The 15,216-nt window shown below is 54.8% G+C and overlaps 1 protein-coding gene across 1 annotated transcript in view; it reads left to right on the plus strand.

Moving 5' to 3' along the window:
- The first annotated feature begins 15,068 nt into the window (after positions 1–15,068).
- Positions 15,069–15,216, plus strand: part of SCAMP4 (secretory carrier membrane protein 4) — a 19,535-nt gene continuing 19,387 nt past the window's right edge. Inside the window, exon 1 of the mRNA XM_029917581.1 lies at positions 15,069–15,146. The gene's annotated coding sequence lies outside the window, so the exon portion shown is untranslated. The remainder of the gene's footprint in view (positions 15,147–15,216) is intronic.

The following is a 15,216-nucleotide window of genomic DNA, read 5'->3' on the forward strand; positions in this document are numbered from 1 at the left end:
GCTGCCCAGGGGTAGTCTCCTCTGGCTTCCTCTGGCCACCTTCCCTAGCTGTGTGCCAGGAAGCTGCCCAGGAGGGCTCCAGAACGCCCCTGCCCAGCTGCCTCCCTCAGGCTTGAGTTCCTCCGAACTCCAAAGGTCACAACCATGCCACCTTCCTTGACATCCACGTGACCTCTTCGAGCAGGAAGAGGCCTGTCCGCAGCCTCCCGCTCCAGCCTCCTTCCTCTCCTGCCCGTCTCCCTGTGGGCGCCAATATGCCCCACGGGGAATGCTGACAGGGACCAGTGAAAAGGGGGGTGGGCCCACGAGGTGGAGATGAGGCTGGATTCCCACCCAAACGAGGTCTGCTGAGCTCACTGGGCTTCCCCCACTGACCAGAGCAAACTCTGCAAAGATACAACCAGTGCTGTGAAAACTCCCAATGTTTCAGGACAGTCACTTCCCAAAGGTCCAGGTGGTCCAGCCACTAGCCCATTTTTTCCTACTCCTACAGCCCTTGCTCCGCCCACCTGGCCAGGCTGGCCTTCCCAAACTTGTTCCTGCCTCAGGGCATTTGCACAAGCTGCGTCTCATTGCTTGGCCTCCTGCCTGCTGTGAGCTGTCCCCAGATAGCCCCAAGGCCAACAAGGCCTCACTTACACATCACCTCCTCAGACAGCCCTCCCTGACCACCCCCAGCCAGAGTCCTTACCACATGCACCCCCATCCCATCACCCCATTTATTTCCATCAGAATTTACCATTTCTGATCATTTTTTTAAGTTTGCTTGTTTATTTTGAGAGAGAGAGAGAGAGAGTCAGAGAGAGAGAGTCCCAAGCAGGCTCTGAGCTATCAGCACAGAGCCCCATGCAGGGCTCTACCCCGTGAACAGTGAGATCATGACCTGCGAGCCAGACACTCAGCTGACTGAGCCCCCCGGGCGCCCCAGTCTCCGGTCATTTGGGGGGTTTGTTTCCTTGTTTATTACCCGTCTTCCCAGCATCCCATGAGTTCCTTAGGGCAACGACGCAGGCCCTCGTCCAACATGTCCCCAATTGTCCCCCATGCTGTGTGACAAATGGATGGATGCACAACCCCTGGGAAGGTCCCCGATCCACAGGACAGCATTTGTGATGTGCACGGAGGCCCCGGGAGCATCTGACAAGCACCCAGCACGGGTCTACAACAGTCTTGACCCTGAGCTTCTCCACTACTGACCTGAGATGCTCAGCCCGGGGCACAGGAATCAATGGTCTTAAAAATTCTCCTGCCCTGGAGCCCTGAATTCCGACCATGTGCCACCCAAAACGGAACCTTTTAGCCCCACATGACTATTTATTTGGGTTTTTTTTAATTGTTTTAAATGTTTTTATTTATTTTTGATACAGAGAGAGACAGAGCATGAGAGGGGGAGGAGCAGAGAGAGAAGGAGTCACAGAACCGGAAGCAGCTCCAGGCTCTGAGCTGTCAGCACAGAGCCTGACGCAGGGCTCAAACCCATGAACGTGGGATCTGACCTGAGCCGAAGCCGGAGGCTTAACCGACTGAGCCACCCAGGCTACCCCCACATAACTATTTAAATTTAAATGAATTGATTAAAAGTGAATAAAGTTTGGGGCACCTGGTGGCTCAGTCGGTTAAGCCTCTGACTTTTGATATTGGCTCAAGTCATGATCTTGAGGTTCGTGGGGTCCAGCCCACACGGGTCTCCTACAGTCTGCTCCGGATTCTCTGTCTCCCTCTCTCTCTGCCCCTCCCCTGCCCACGAACCCAAGTGCACACACTCTCTGTCTCTCAAAAATAAAAAATAAACGTTAAAAAAAGTAAATAAAGGGGCACCTGGGTGTCTTAGTCGGTTAAACCTCTCACTTCAGCCCAGGTCATGATCTCACAGTTCGTGAGTTTGAGCCCCAAGTCGGCCCTGTGCTGAGAGCTCAGAGTCTGGAGCCTGCTTTGGATTCTGTGTCTCCCTCTCTCTCTGCTCCTCCCCCTCTCACATTCTGTCTGTCTCTCAAAACAGACATTAAAAAGTTTTTTTTTAATTTTTAATGTTTTTTTAATTTTTAATTTTTAATTTATTTTTGAGAGACAGAGAGAGACAGTGCAAGCAGGGGAGGGTCAGAGAGAGAGGGAGATACAGAATCCGAAGAGGCTCCAGGCTCTGAGCTAGCTGTCAGCACAGAGCCCAACGCGAGGCTCAAACCCATGAACCGTGAGATCATGTCTTGAGCTGAAGCCAGACGCTTAACTGACTGAGCCACCTAGGCGCCCCTAATTTTATTTTTGAGAGAAAGAGACAGCACGAGCAGGGGAGGGTCAGAGAGAGCGGGCGACACAGAATTCAAAGACAGGCCCCAGGGTTTGAGCTAGCGGTCAGCCCAGAGCCCAACGCGGGGCTTGAACCACGAACCGTGAGATCATGGCCTGTGTCGAAGTCGGACACTCAACCAAGTGAGCCATACAGGTGTCCCTAAAAAAATTTTTTTGAAGTAAATAAAATTTAAAATTCAGTTATTCAGTTGCAAGGGTCCCATTTCAAGTGTCTGAGAGCCACATGGGGCGGAAGCTCCCGATGACACAGATGGAGAATGTGTCCATCATCTAGAAAGTTCAAGAAGCATCGACCTAGTCAGTGAGCTCCAAGAGGAAAGGTATCTGTGTCTGTTTTGTTCCTGGCTGTATTTCCAGTGCCTGATCAGGTTTTCACATTCAGTAGGTGCTCAATGAATGTTGATGGAAGGAGACAAAGGAGGGTGGGAGGGGAGGGAAAAGAATTCTCCTTCTGAGGATCTAAGCAAATAATACGGAATGAGGCCAGCGGTCCATCCCTGTGTTAGTGACAAGAGTGAAAAACAGGAAAACATCCTCAAAGTGCAGCAGCAGGAGACAGAGTAAAAAAATTGTGGTCGATTCTCGATTTAAAAACACCAACAGGGGCGCCTGGGTGGCTCAGTGGGTTAAGGGTCCGTCTTCGGCTCAGGTCATGATCTCACGGTTCGTGGGTTCGAGCCCCGCGTCGGGCTCTGTGCTGACAGCTAACTCAGAGCCTGGAGCTGCTTCGGATTGTGTGTCTCCCTCTCTCTCTGCCCCACTGCTTCTCACTCTGTCTCTCAAAAATAAAAAAATAAGTAACTTTTAAACACACTTAGTAGCTTTCAAGCCACACCGCTCGGGGGGTGGCTCTGCCTCGGGCCGCTGCACCCTCTGGTGCGCCCGGGTTGGGCCACCGCTCCTATTCTCCACCCCTCCTGACGGGCGCACCTTGTTTCTGGCTGCAGCACATGGGGCATTGCACACTGGAGGGCAGGGACCAGCGGGGAACGTTCTTGGAGGCAGAGGATTGGAAGGAGAAGGTCCACATGCCGCGTGCAGGACAGGAAGGACCCGTAGGCCCCCTCTGAGAAGAACAGCCCCCCCGTGAGACGGACCGCAGAGTGCACTGCTGGGGACTGTTCTGTTCACACGGCGTGTGTCTTTCACGTTTGTTTGGGTCTTGCTTGGCGGAGGGCAGGTTTCTCTGCTGTGACGGAGCAGGGGCTGAAAATGGCATGGCTTAAAAAAGACTGGCAGGCCGCTAAATACTAACATTTATGCTTCTCGGCATCTGTCCCAGAGTGAGAGCAGGGACTCGGACAGGTGCACGCACCGGAAAGGAAAGTTAGGACGTTCTGCCACCTGCCACCACGCGGATGGACCTGGATGACCCTGCGCAGTGACAGGGGGTCCCTAGAGGCGTCCTGTCCACAGAGACAGAGAGTAGATGGTGGGAGCCAGGACTGGGGAAGGGGAAGTCCGTGCTTCATGGGGACAGGGTCTCAGTCCGGGGAGATGGAAGGTTCCGGAGACAGACGGCGGGGGCGGCTGCATGACAGTGTGCGTGTGCCTGACGTCGCTGAGCTGTGCGCTTGGAAAGGGTTCAGATGGTGAATTTTATGTTACGTGATAAATCCAAGTTGATTAAACCACGAGGTGTGGGGAAAGCCCCAGATGCTCAGGACAGCAGCGACTCCGGGGGGCTAGGACCTGTGCAGTCACCCAGAGCCCTGGGCTCTGACGGGCCCCACCCGTAGTTTATTGCTCTGTGGCTGCCTTCCTGAAATTCCTAATAATTTTTCAGCATCAGGCCCCGTATTTCCATTTTGAACTGGGATCTGCAAATCACGTGGCCACTCCTGGTTTGCAGAAGGACAGGGAAGCCCAAATCCAGGGACTGGGGCCCTAGAGGCGGTGGAGAAACACCCCAGCTTACAAGTCTGACTTTACCCCACCCTGAGAGGACAGAGTGAGACCCAGTCAGGAAAGCCAGGAAGTGGGCTCCTGACGGGTGAGGAAGGAAGTGGGGGGTGACTTAAAATAGCACCACTCACCCAGCTGCCCTGGGGGGAGGGCTGCACAGCAGGGGGCACTGGGAGGCAGGGGACTTCCCCAGGAAGCCCCCCCTGGGACTCCTGCCCTCTCCTTCTCCCTACTTGGCCAGGCTCCCCTCCCCTGCCCTACCCACCCCTGCTGCCCCTCCTGTCCCCCCTGCAGGAATAGGGCTTAGAAGCAGAGGAGGGGCCGGGAGGAGCCCCTGGGAGCGTGCACCGGTCGGGGGTCTCCAGACAAACAGAACCACCGGACATAGAATGTGAGAACGAAGGGGCGCCAGGGGGGCTCAGTCCATTAAGTGTCCACTTCGGCTCAGGTCATGATCTCACGGTTCCTGGGTTCGAGTCCCACATCGGGCTCTGTGCTGACAGCTCGGAGCCTGGAGCTGCTTCAGAATCTGTCTCCCGCTCTCTCTGCCCCTCCCCTGCTCACGCTCTGTCTCTGAAAAATAAATGTTAAGAATGTAAAGAAAAAAAACCGAAAGAAAAGCAGAACGACCATGAGGACGGATATGCGGCCAGTGCACTGTCCTGGGGAATTGGCCCGTGCAGTCACGGGGACTGAAGAGCCCCCTGATGTGGCTTCCGCAGGCTGGAGACCCGGGCGGGGCTGCAGGTGTGAGTCCCAGGCCCGGCCCAGGGCTCAGGCAGAAGGCACAAACTCTCCCGCCCTTCACATTCTTTCAAGTTCAGGTCCACGACCGACCGGAGGACGCCCACTCACCAGCGGGAGATGCCTCTGCCTTGTTGAAACCACCGACTCAAGTCCTCACCTCAGGAGGAAACACCGTCCAGACACACCGGAAATGACATTTTTACAATGAAGGTATGCCTCGGACAGTCCTGTGCATAAATCCCACCTGCACTGCTAGGTCAAGGGCGCACGCACAGGCCGGGCTAGCGGGGCGCTCGGAGGGGCCGCCGGCCGCGGGGGAGGGCGCCACAGGCGGGCCCCGGCCTTCTAGGCAGCGAACCAACGCTGTGCCGCGCCGTGCCCGTGCACACCGAGCCGTGCACACCGAGCCCACGGCCCGTGCAGCACCGAGAGCGTCCACCGCGGACCTTGGGTGAAGAGGACACGTCGCGGTGGGTGTGTGCCGGTGCGCGCGTCAATGAGGGCGGGTCCTGCGGGGGTTCCCGCCCCCCACCCGTGCCCGTGAGACCCGCCCTGACACCCGGCTCGTCGCTGCCGCGCGGCGTCCCACCACACAACGAGGTGATTCCGTGGCCCTTGCTCCTGCCGCCGGACCCTTGGGTGTTTCCACCTTGGGGCTGCTGTGAATAACGTTGCCATGAACATTCACACCGTCTTTTACGGGACACACGCGCTCACTTCATCCAGGCCGTGGCCAGTGACGCCGAGCGGCGTGCACACCGGACGTGTCTCTCCTAGAGCAGGGAGGTCTGAGCTCAGGGTGTCCGCTGCTTTCTCCTCTCCTCGGCATGTGGGCACTGGCTTCTCCACCTGTCCCCGCAGGGTCGTCCCTCTCTCTGTGTGCATCTGTGTCCCCGTCTCTTAGGAGAACACACGTCACACTGGATCAGGGCTACCTTTGTGACCTTATTTTAATGTAATCACCTTTTTAAAGATTCTATGTTTATTTATTTATTTAAAAAAATTTTTTAACATTTATTTATTGTTGAGAAGCAGAGAGAGACAGAGCATGAGCAGGGGAGGGGCAGAGAGAGAGGGAGACACAGAGCCCGAAGCAGGCTCCAGGCTCTGAGCTGTCAGCATAGAGCCCGATGCGGGGCTCGAACCCACAAGCAATGAGATGATGACCTGAGCCGAAGTCGGACACTCAACAGACTGAGCCCCCCAGGCGCCCCTAAGATTCTGTGTTTAAACAGTCATATTCTGAGGTCTTGGCAGGTTCAAGGTATAAACCGGGGGAGGGCCATGATTAGATCCATTACATTACGGGTGCCTATCTATTCAGGAGTTGATTTGTGTGGTCAGAGAATATGCAGGAATCTGGCTTCAGTGGAAACTGCCAAAAGGTTTTGCAAAGTGGCAGCACTTTCTGGCTCTCTTGGCTCCTCCTCCATGAGCCTCTGCATTCATCAACGTCCATCGGTCTGGATCTTGTCCCTGCTTTGACTATGCTGAGTCAGGGTCTACCTCAGGACCTTTGCACTGGCTGTTCCCTATACGTGGAACGCCCTCCCCACAGAAAACATTTCATTGTTCGAGGCTCAGGGAAAGTGTCACCTCCACAGAGGTGTCTTCCCTGACCACTTCAGGCACCTTAGCCATTCAGTCTGTGTGAAGGCCGCACTGCCTCCAGCCCTCTGGGGAACACTTACTCTGAGGGTGTGACCTCCCCCTTCTCTGGTCCTCCTTGGCCGTCATCTGTCTCCTTCCATTGCTCAGGAGCTCTGCTGGGCAAGGATCACATCTGTTTTCCAGAGCCCTACATCTAGGGCCCAGGACCGGGGTGGGCGCATAGTAGGTGTTCAATAATGATTGTGACCTCCACATCTTGAGTCACCAGGGAATGGCAGCCCCAGACCACCGTGAGCTGAGACTTCACAGGCAATAACTAAGTGCTGGTGAGGGCACGACAGGTGAGAGCCCTCGCGACAAGCGGGGCGGCGCCTGCGGTGCAGCCGCTGCCGAGAGCGGGCAGCAGCTCCTCCAAGGGTGCAGCACAGAGCTGGCATCATCTGACCCAGCAAATGAAAGCGCACGTCCACACACACCCACGCACATGTGTTCACAGCAGCACTACTTGTGATCGCCAGAAGCGGAAGCAGCCCAAATGTTCACCCCCTGATGAACGGACAGACGTGGCCTGCCACGCTGGAAGAGGACTCGGCCGTAAAAGGAGTGCGTGCTGGCCCACGGCGGGCGTGAACCTTGAGAACATCACGTTCCGTGACAGAGAGACACAGAGGGACAGATACTGTGTGTCCCACTCACATGAAATGTCCAGAAGAAGCAAATCTGTAGGGTCAGGGGAATTAGGGGACGCCGGGGTGTGGTGTGACAGGGTGACTGCTAATGCAGTCTTTTTGGGGTGTTCAAAATGTTCTGACATACAGTATGGTCCTGGATGCTGGGCTCCGTGAATGTGCTAAAAACCATGAACTGCACACTTTAAGGGGTGAAGTTTTTGGTAAGTTTTTATTTATTTAAGTAATGTCTACACCCGGTGTGGGGCGAGAACTCACAACCTCGAGATCAAGAGTCACATGCTGCACTGGCTGGGCAGCCCGGAGCCCGAAATGGGTGAATTGTATGGTATGTGAATTCTATCTTTATACAGAGGTTGCAGAAATTGATAATTGTGCCTGATTATAATTTTTTAAAATATTATTTATCTATTCTGGGGAAGAGTGAGAGTGAGAGAGCAAGTGAGGAGAGAAAGGGCAGAGATTGGGAAAGAGAGAGATCCCAAGCAGGACGCAAGGCTCCAGCCCACCAACCGCGAGACCATGACCTGAGCCAACATGAAGAGTCAGATGCGTTACGGACTGAGCCACCTAGGTGCCCCTAATACTCAATTTTTAAATGTAATGCCAAAGGCGCCAGGTCCCCTGCCTCTCCATCCCCTGAATGTCAGTAATGACTCTGATCCCAGCATCAGAGGTCCCCAAATGTGGACCCACTGAACTCAATTGCCTGCGACCCTTTCTGTAGAGCTGGGACCTGGGTCAAGAGAGCGAGGAGCTCAATTTGGGCCCAAAATTTACAAATTTACAAGAGTGCAAAAAACACAAAGAAAACCGTCATGGAGGTAAATACCATTTTATTGAAATATATGTAAAACTCAAAGGTAATGCAAAAAAAAAAAAACATCCCACAGTGTTGGAGATAACGTTAGAAAAATTTTTAATGTTTATTTTTGAGAGACAGAGAGAGAGAGAGCACGCGCACGGGAGCAGGGGAGGGACAGGAGAAAGAGACACGCACAGAATAGGAAGCCGACTCCAGGCGCCCAGCTGTCATCACAGACGCGGGGCTCGAACCCCTGAAGGGCGAGATCATGACCTGAGCCAAAGTCAGAGGCAGAGACAACATTTCAAATAAAGCCGGGGAGCAGGGACTCAGTTTCCCCATCTGAGAAAGGAAAAGAGGTTGGGGCTTGAGGGTTTGTGGACTCGCCTGCTGGCAGGCCCATCTTACAGGGGGCGGGGCGCTCTTTCCGCCCCGCCCCCATGCCAACTGCAGACCCGACTCGCCCGGCCCTCGCCGGCCCCAGGCGCCCACCTCACGCCGCTCGCCGGAGGCCCCGCCCCGCCCTGTCCATCACTCGCCGCTACGCGCCTCTCGACCAATCGAGCCTCGCCGCCGTTGCCCTATGGCCAATAGAAATTGATCTTCCCGAGCGGGGGCGGGATGTGGCGCAGGTCCAGCTCTGCAGCTCCGCGGCTCCGCGGGCTCGGCGTCTGGATGTAGAGGACTGAGCTCAGTCGGTAGGAGGACAAGGAGGTCCTTTCAGTCCCTGACGCAGGGGCACGGCCTTCTCCTGAAGAAGGAGCCCATTGCCCTAGGTAGATATTGCCAATTCGGAGAAGGTCCTCCGTTTTACGGGGCGGGGTCTGCCGCCGAGTAGACCCTCCCGCCGCAGCCCCCCACCCCAGACCCAGGGTTTGGGTCTCTTCTTGGCCGCGCTTGTCCCTGTCTTTGCAACAACCGAATGCGAACAGGAGCTGTCATCATTCCAACTTACAGGTGGGGAAACTGAGGCTCGGAGCCCCGGGACCCTAGTGTCCGGCCCCTCACCCTGGTTGGCATACCTGCTGGGCACTAGGGCAGAATTTCTTAACTTTGGCACTGCTGACACTTGGGGTGGATGAGTCTTGGTTGTAGGGGATTCAGCAGCATCCCTGGCTGCCACCCGCTCCACCCCGGGGACACCGCCAGTCGTGAGGACCACGGACATCTCCAGACATTGCAAATGTGGGGGAGCAAAGTCGACCGCACTGGAACCCCCAGGGGACCCAGCCCAGAATTCTGATTCAGCAGGTCTGGGATGGGGCCCACGAGGGGCCATTCCTGAAGGAGTTCAGGGTGTGCCTGGTGTCGCTGGGAGACCCACTACTGACAAGTCCTCCCCCCCACTTCGCTGAGTGACAGGGAGCAGGTACCGCCCCTCCGATGGGGGGCGGGGCAAGGCTTGGGTGGGGACGCTTTAGGAAGCTTCCAAATTACGGCCCCGCTCATCATCAGGCCTGAAGCCAGGGATGGGGACATGCATCCTTTCCGAGGTGAGGGGGCCGGTGCCCACATGATTCTTAGCAGCCGGGGAGGCTGCAAAGGGCCTTTAAGGGGATGTGAGCCCTTAAGGGAATGTGTTGTGCTTCTTTTTTTTCTTTTAATACTTAATTTATTTTGGGGGAGAGCATAGGCGGGAAAGGAGCAGAGAGAGGGGGACAGAGGATCTTGAAGTGGGGTCCGAGCTGTCAGCACAAAGCCCGATGTGGGGCTTGAACTCACAAACTGGGAGATCATGACCTGAGCTGAAGTCCGATGCTCAACCAACGGAGCCACGCAGGTGCCCCCGATCTGCCTGGTTAAAATAACAATAGCACTAACATTGTCTGGCCGCCTAGATTGACCGCTCAGTCTTGGCCACAAAATTCAGAGACCACAGTCAACAACATTTTCAGCCCTGGTGGAGCAGATGTTCTAGAAGAATGAGGTATCCCAGGGAATGACAGGCGCTGGGAAGACAATCCGGTGAAAGGGCAGGTCAGGGGAGAGTGAAGCTTGCTCGAGACAGGGCTTCCCCTGATACCCCCGTCCCACATGGCCAGGGGTTTGCGGAGAGTCCGCTGGAACTGTGTGTCCCCTGGGTTGCTTTGACACTCAAGGACAAACATTTGCAGTCCCCCTGCCTGGGCCAGGCCCTGTTTTCCAGCTATACTGGAGGCACCGCGGACAGCTGGACGGAAGCAGACCCTGCCTTGGGGTGCTCGTGGGGAAGACCCCTGCAGAAACCTAATTCTCAGTGGAAAATAATCCAAAGGTTGGTGGACGCAGTGGAAGACAGGTGGCTGATTAGGGTACTGAATCTCTGTTTCCTCCTCTTTATTTTTATTTTTAATTTTTATTTTTTAAATGTTTTTTATTTATTTTTGAGAGACAGAGAGAGACAGCATGAGCAGGGGAGGGTCAGAGAGAGAGGGAGACACAGAATCTGAAGCAGACTCCAGGCTCTGAGTCAGCGGTCCACACAGAGCCTGACGTGGGGCTCGAACCCACGAACCATGAGATCGTGGCCTGAGACGCTTAACCGACTGAGCCACCCAGGCACCCCCTTCCTCTTTATTTTTAAATTATTTTGTTTTTTATTTATTTTTGAGAAACAGAGAGAGACAGTGCGAGCAGGGGAGGGTCAGAGAGAGAGGGAGACACAGAATCTGAAGCAGCTCCAGGCTCTGAGCTGTCAGCACAGAGCCCGATGTGGGGCTCAAACTCATGAACTGTGAGATCATGACCGGAGCTGAAGTCGGAGGCTTAACCGACTGAGACTCCCAGGCGCCTCTGTTTTTTAATTTTTTAAGGGCTCAGTCAGTTGAGTGTCCGGCCTGGAGCCTCTCTTCAGATTCTGTATCTCCCTCTCTCTCTGACCCTCCTCTGCTTGCGCTGTCTCTCTCTCTCTCAAAATAAATAAAACATAGAAAAATAAATATTAAAAAAACAAATATTAAACAAAATTAATTTTTTAATTAAAAATAATTTTAAATACAAATTTATTTTTGAGAGAGAGAGAGCATGCGCAGGGGAAGGACAGAGAGAGAGGGAGACACAGAATCCGAAACAGGCTCCAGGCTCTGAGCTAGCTGTCAGCACAGAGCCCAACGCGGGGCTCGACCCCACGAACCGAGAGATCTGACCTGAGCCGAAGCCGGATGCCTAACCGACTGAGCCACCCAGGCGGCCCTGTTTTCTCTTCTTTAAAAGGAGAATACCCAGCACCCTGCTGTGTCGAACTGACGTGAGGAGTAGACGCCCTGATGTCCGGTGCTTAGAGCGGTGTCTGGTTGCAGGAAATGTGGATCGTTGCTGTCACTGTTAGTCTCAGCCTTCGGGGCCTGGGAAAGCAGAGGGCTGGGCGGGGGTATAATTCTGTGCGAAGTAAGGGTTAAAGAGATGTGAGCACAGAGGGCGGGTGTTGGAGCGTTAGGACAGTTGGGTTTGTTGGTTTGTTTTTCAGAAGCGCGTGGTTCCCGGCCCCGGGGGAGGGGACCGATGGCGGGCGCGCGCGCGGGCGCCGCGGGGGCGCGCAGCTCTCTCGCATTCTGGCCAGTGGGCGGGGGCTCCTTGTTGAGAGCCCTCCAGCCTTCAGGAAGCTGGACGCGGCGACTTTCCCTCTTGCTGGTCTCCAGTGGCTTGAATCTGCCTTCCCTGGACGTGGAGGGGAATCCCCCCCGCCCCCCACATTTCCAGGAAGACCTGATCTGAGGATCCCCACAGAGTGGAAACACCTGGCGCATACTGCTGCCCAGGGCAGCCCCCCCGAGCCCCCAGGCTGGTGAGGCCGGGAACAAGAGCCACACAACTCGGGGTGCCGAAGGGTGGACCCCGTAGGGAAACCCCTCTCCTTCCCAGACTCATTTGTTGGCTGCCTTGTGGATATGGAAGAGCTTCTGGGCGTCCGCCTGCAAGCAGCCGACCTAGGCTTCTGATGCTCCAGGACCTTCTCTGCTGCCATTCAGCATACAGTCTAGAACCAATTCCAAGGATGTCCCAACCTTTTGGTTCCAGACACTAACCTGTCACTGTGAGTTTTGGGGAACATGTGACCTGTGAAAAGGGTAAATGGTGAGCAAGGTCAAAACAGAGGGGACCCTATTTATTGAAGCTCTTGTTTTATAAAGGACTGAAATCATAACTCACATTAGCTTAAGTCGTAAAAACCACAGCATACCAATCCAAACAACAGGAAAGCCCAAGGCCCCTGATTCAGGCACTGCTGGATCCAGGTGTGCTATCAACACATGGACCTCTATTTCTCTTCAGCACCTGCTCTCTTCTGTTTTGGTCTAATTCTCAGACAATCTCCACTGTTGGGTTGTAAAAACTGGTCCTGGAAAATCCAGGCTTAACCCTACAGCTCCATGAGAAGGACTGTTCTTGTGTTTCATGGTTCCAAGGCTGAAGTCTCGCTGGTCCCACTGAGTAACAAGGCCATTACTGAACCAGTCTCTGGGGGCAGGGGAGGGATGCTCTGATTGACAGAGTTAAGCTGCTGGTGGAGTCCCTGCAATTGTATGGACCAAAAAAAAAAAAAAACCACAAACCAGGTTGGCATGTCCTGAAGAGGAGCTGAGTGCCCAGTGGGCGGGGCACAACACTTCCGGGGCCCCACATGAGGGGGCTTTGCTGACCCACTTCCGTTCCCGCCCTGCTCCAAGTCCCGAAAACAAAGGCGCAGGTGACCATCCCCCCCCCACCTCTTACTGATCCAGGACCAGTGCTGAACAACATGTGAGTGCCTGTCCCTCTGTCCCTCGGTGACCGCCTGGGCTCGGGGCTGCCCCGACTGGCCAGCTCTGTGCACCCCGCCGCACTGCCTCCCGCTCCTGGGCTCAGCACGCACTGTGCTGACGTTTGTTAGAAGGATTCGGGGAGGGGAGGTCTCCTTTGGTTTTCCTCCTCAGATTTGGGATTTTTTGCTTTGATGCAGGGATCCCTTTTACAGGCCACGTGTCTTCACGGACAGCCTGACAGCAGTGTCCCCCGGGCTGGGCGAGGGGGCTGGCACTGAGGACAGGGGGTTGGAAGAGGATTTCGGAGAACTTGCCCATCCCTGGGTTGGAAGGAGATGAAGGTGCCACGTACACAGGACGTAGGAAGGCAAAGATGACACATTTTACCCTGTATGTCTTTTTCTTTTCCTTTTGAGGAGAATTTCAGGTAACATAGAGTTAGCTGTTTTCGAGGGCACCGCTGTGCAGTGGCCTGGAGCGCACCTGCGCACTGTTGCAAAGGCATCAGCTCTTAGCGCGGCCCGGAGCATTTTCACCACTCCAGAAGGAGAGCCCACTGCCCCTCCCCCAGCCCCTGGCTCCCACCATGTACCTTTAATTAAAAAAATTTTTTTGAATATTTATTGATTTTTGAGAGGGGGTAGAGGGGCAGAGACAGAGAGACACAGAATCCGAAGCAGGCTCCAGGCTCTGAGCCGTCAGCACAGAGCCTGACATGGGGCTCGAACCCATGAATGGTAAGATCATGGCCTGAGCTGAAGTCGGATGCTCAACTGACTGAGCCACCTAGGCAGCCCCCCCCCCAGTTTTTTTTTAAATAATAAAAAAAGGCAGAAAAATACATTGAAGAGTTTCATTTTTTACATGCAGAAAATCTAGTCTTTGCTTTTAAAATGTCAAACACCATGAAAAATTTAAAAAGTAGCAAAACAGGCTCTACACTAGCCCGAGTGCACCTCCAGGGGTGGAAAGATCTGTGAAGCAAACAAAGAAAAAACATGGGGCACCTGGGTGGCTCAGTCGGTTAGGTTAAGTGTCTGACTTTGGATCAGATCACGATCTCACCCTTCACGGGTTCGAGCCCCCTGTCAGGTTCTGTGCTGACAGCTCAGAGCCTGGAGCCTGCTTCGGATTCTGTGTCTTCCTCTCTCTCTGCCCCTCTCTCGCTCACACTCTCTCTCTCAAAAATGAATAAATGTTAAAAAATTTAAAAAAAAACCCTCAAACACTAAACCCATATTAATCTGAGTTTTTATTGGTAAGAGAAAAAGAAAGTGACCAGCAGTGAGCAACGTCGTCTCTCGGGATGTCGTTTCACCAGGATAAATGCGGATGCTGGGCAATGCTTTGCAAACTAAGAGAACCCCCTGCGGAAGGATTTTAGGCCCTGGCAGAGCTGGGCACGCGTGGCAGCCAGGGTTCTCTGCGGCCACCCCCTTTGGGGGTAGAGATGACAGATCTTCCGGGGGAATTCCTTGGTTCTTGCATAAAGGAAGCATCCAGAAAACGGAAATTCTCCCCACCCCCCAGGGAGCTTTTAGATCTGAATTTTTCTCCTTACTCAGCAAGGGGTTAAATCAGCGTAGTCCAACCTCTGCTCTGTGGACATCTGGGGTTGCTTGTGTTGGGGGAGGGGGTCCTGTGCAGCACAGGTGTTGAGGGACACCCTGGCCTCCTGGTTTTGATGCCACTAGATGCCAAGTGCACCCCCCCCCCCGTTGCAACGACAGATGTCCCCAGGCATTGGCCAATGTCCCATTGCCCCTGGTTGAGAACCGCTGGGTTAAATCTGTTTAACTAGAATAAATAACAGAGTTGCTTATAAAATTAGCACGTTTTGCCTAGAAGAGTCAAGATGTCTCCTTCACCTACTGTATAGATGGGAAAACTAAGGCCAAGCATCGCCTGACTCTTAGACACGTAGGGGAACCTGACCCACCCATCCAGGTCTCTGGGGACAGCCCCTCTGGAGCCACGTGGCAGCAGCAAACTGGGCTGGAGGACCTTTGCGGCGTGCGCCCCTCTGCCTTCGTCTTCCAACTCTGACTCCCTAAGCAGCAGCCAGGGGTGTTTTTTTTTTTTGCCAGCGGCCCGCAGGCGGTCTTGAACCCTCAACTCCGCGCTCAACCGCGCGCTCAAGCTCAAGCGGGTCACAAGAGCGGCTCTCGAGAGAAGGGCTGAGCTCCGAGGCCCGGCGCGCAGCCTTGTGGGGATTGTAGTCCCGGTCCCCGCCCCAGCTCAGCGTCGACCCCGCCCCTGAAACTACGCTCCCGTCGTGCCTCGCGGCGCAGGCGGAGGCGGGGCAGGCGGTCTGTTGCTAAGACTTGTGAGGTGCAGCGCTTGCGTGCGGCTCTTCAGGTAAGCGCGCGGGCCGGGGGAATTGGTTCTCGCGGCCCCGGCTCCCACGGACAGCGAGCCGGGGCGACGA

Source organism: Suricata suricatta, chromosome 12 (assembly GCF_006229205.1).
Source record: "Suricata suricatta isolate VVHF042 chromosome 12, meerkat_22Aug2017_6uvM2_HiC, whole genome shotgun sequence".
NCBI lineage: Eukaryota > Metazoa > Chordata > Mammalia > Carnivora > Herpestidae > Suricata > Suricata suricatta.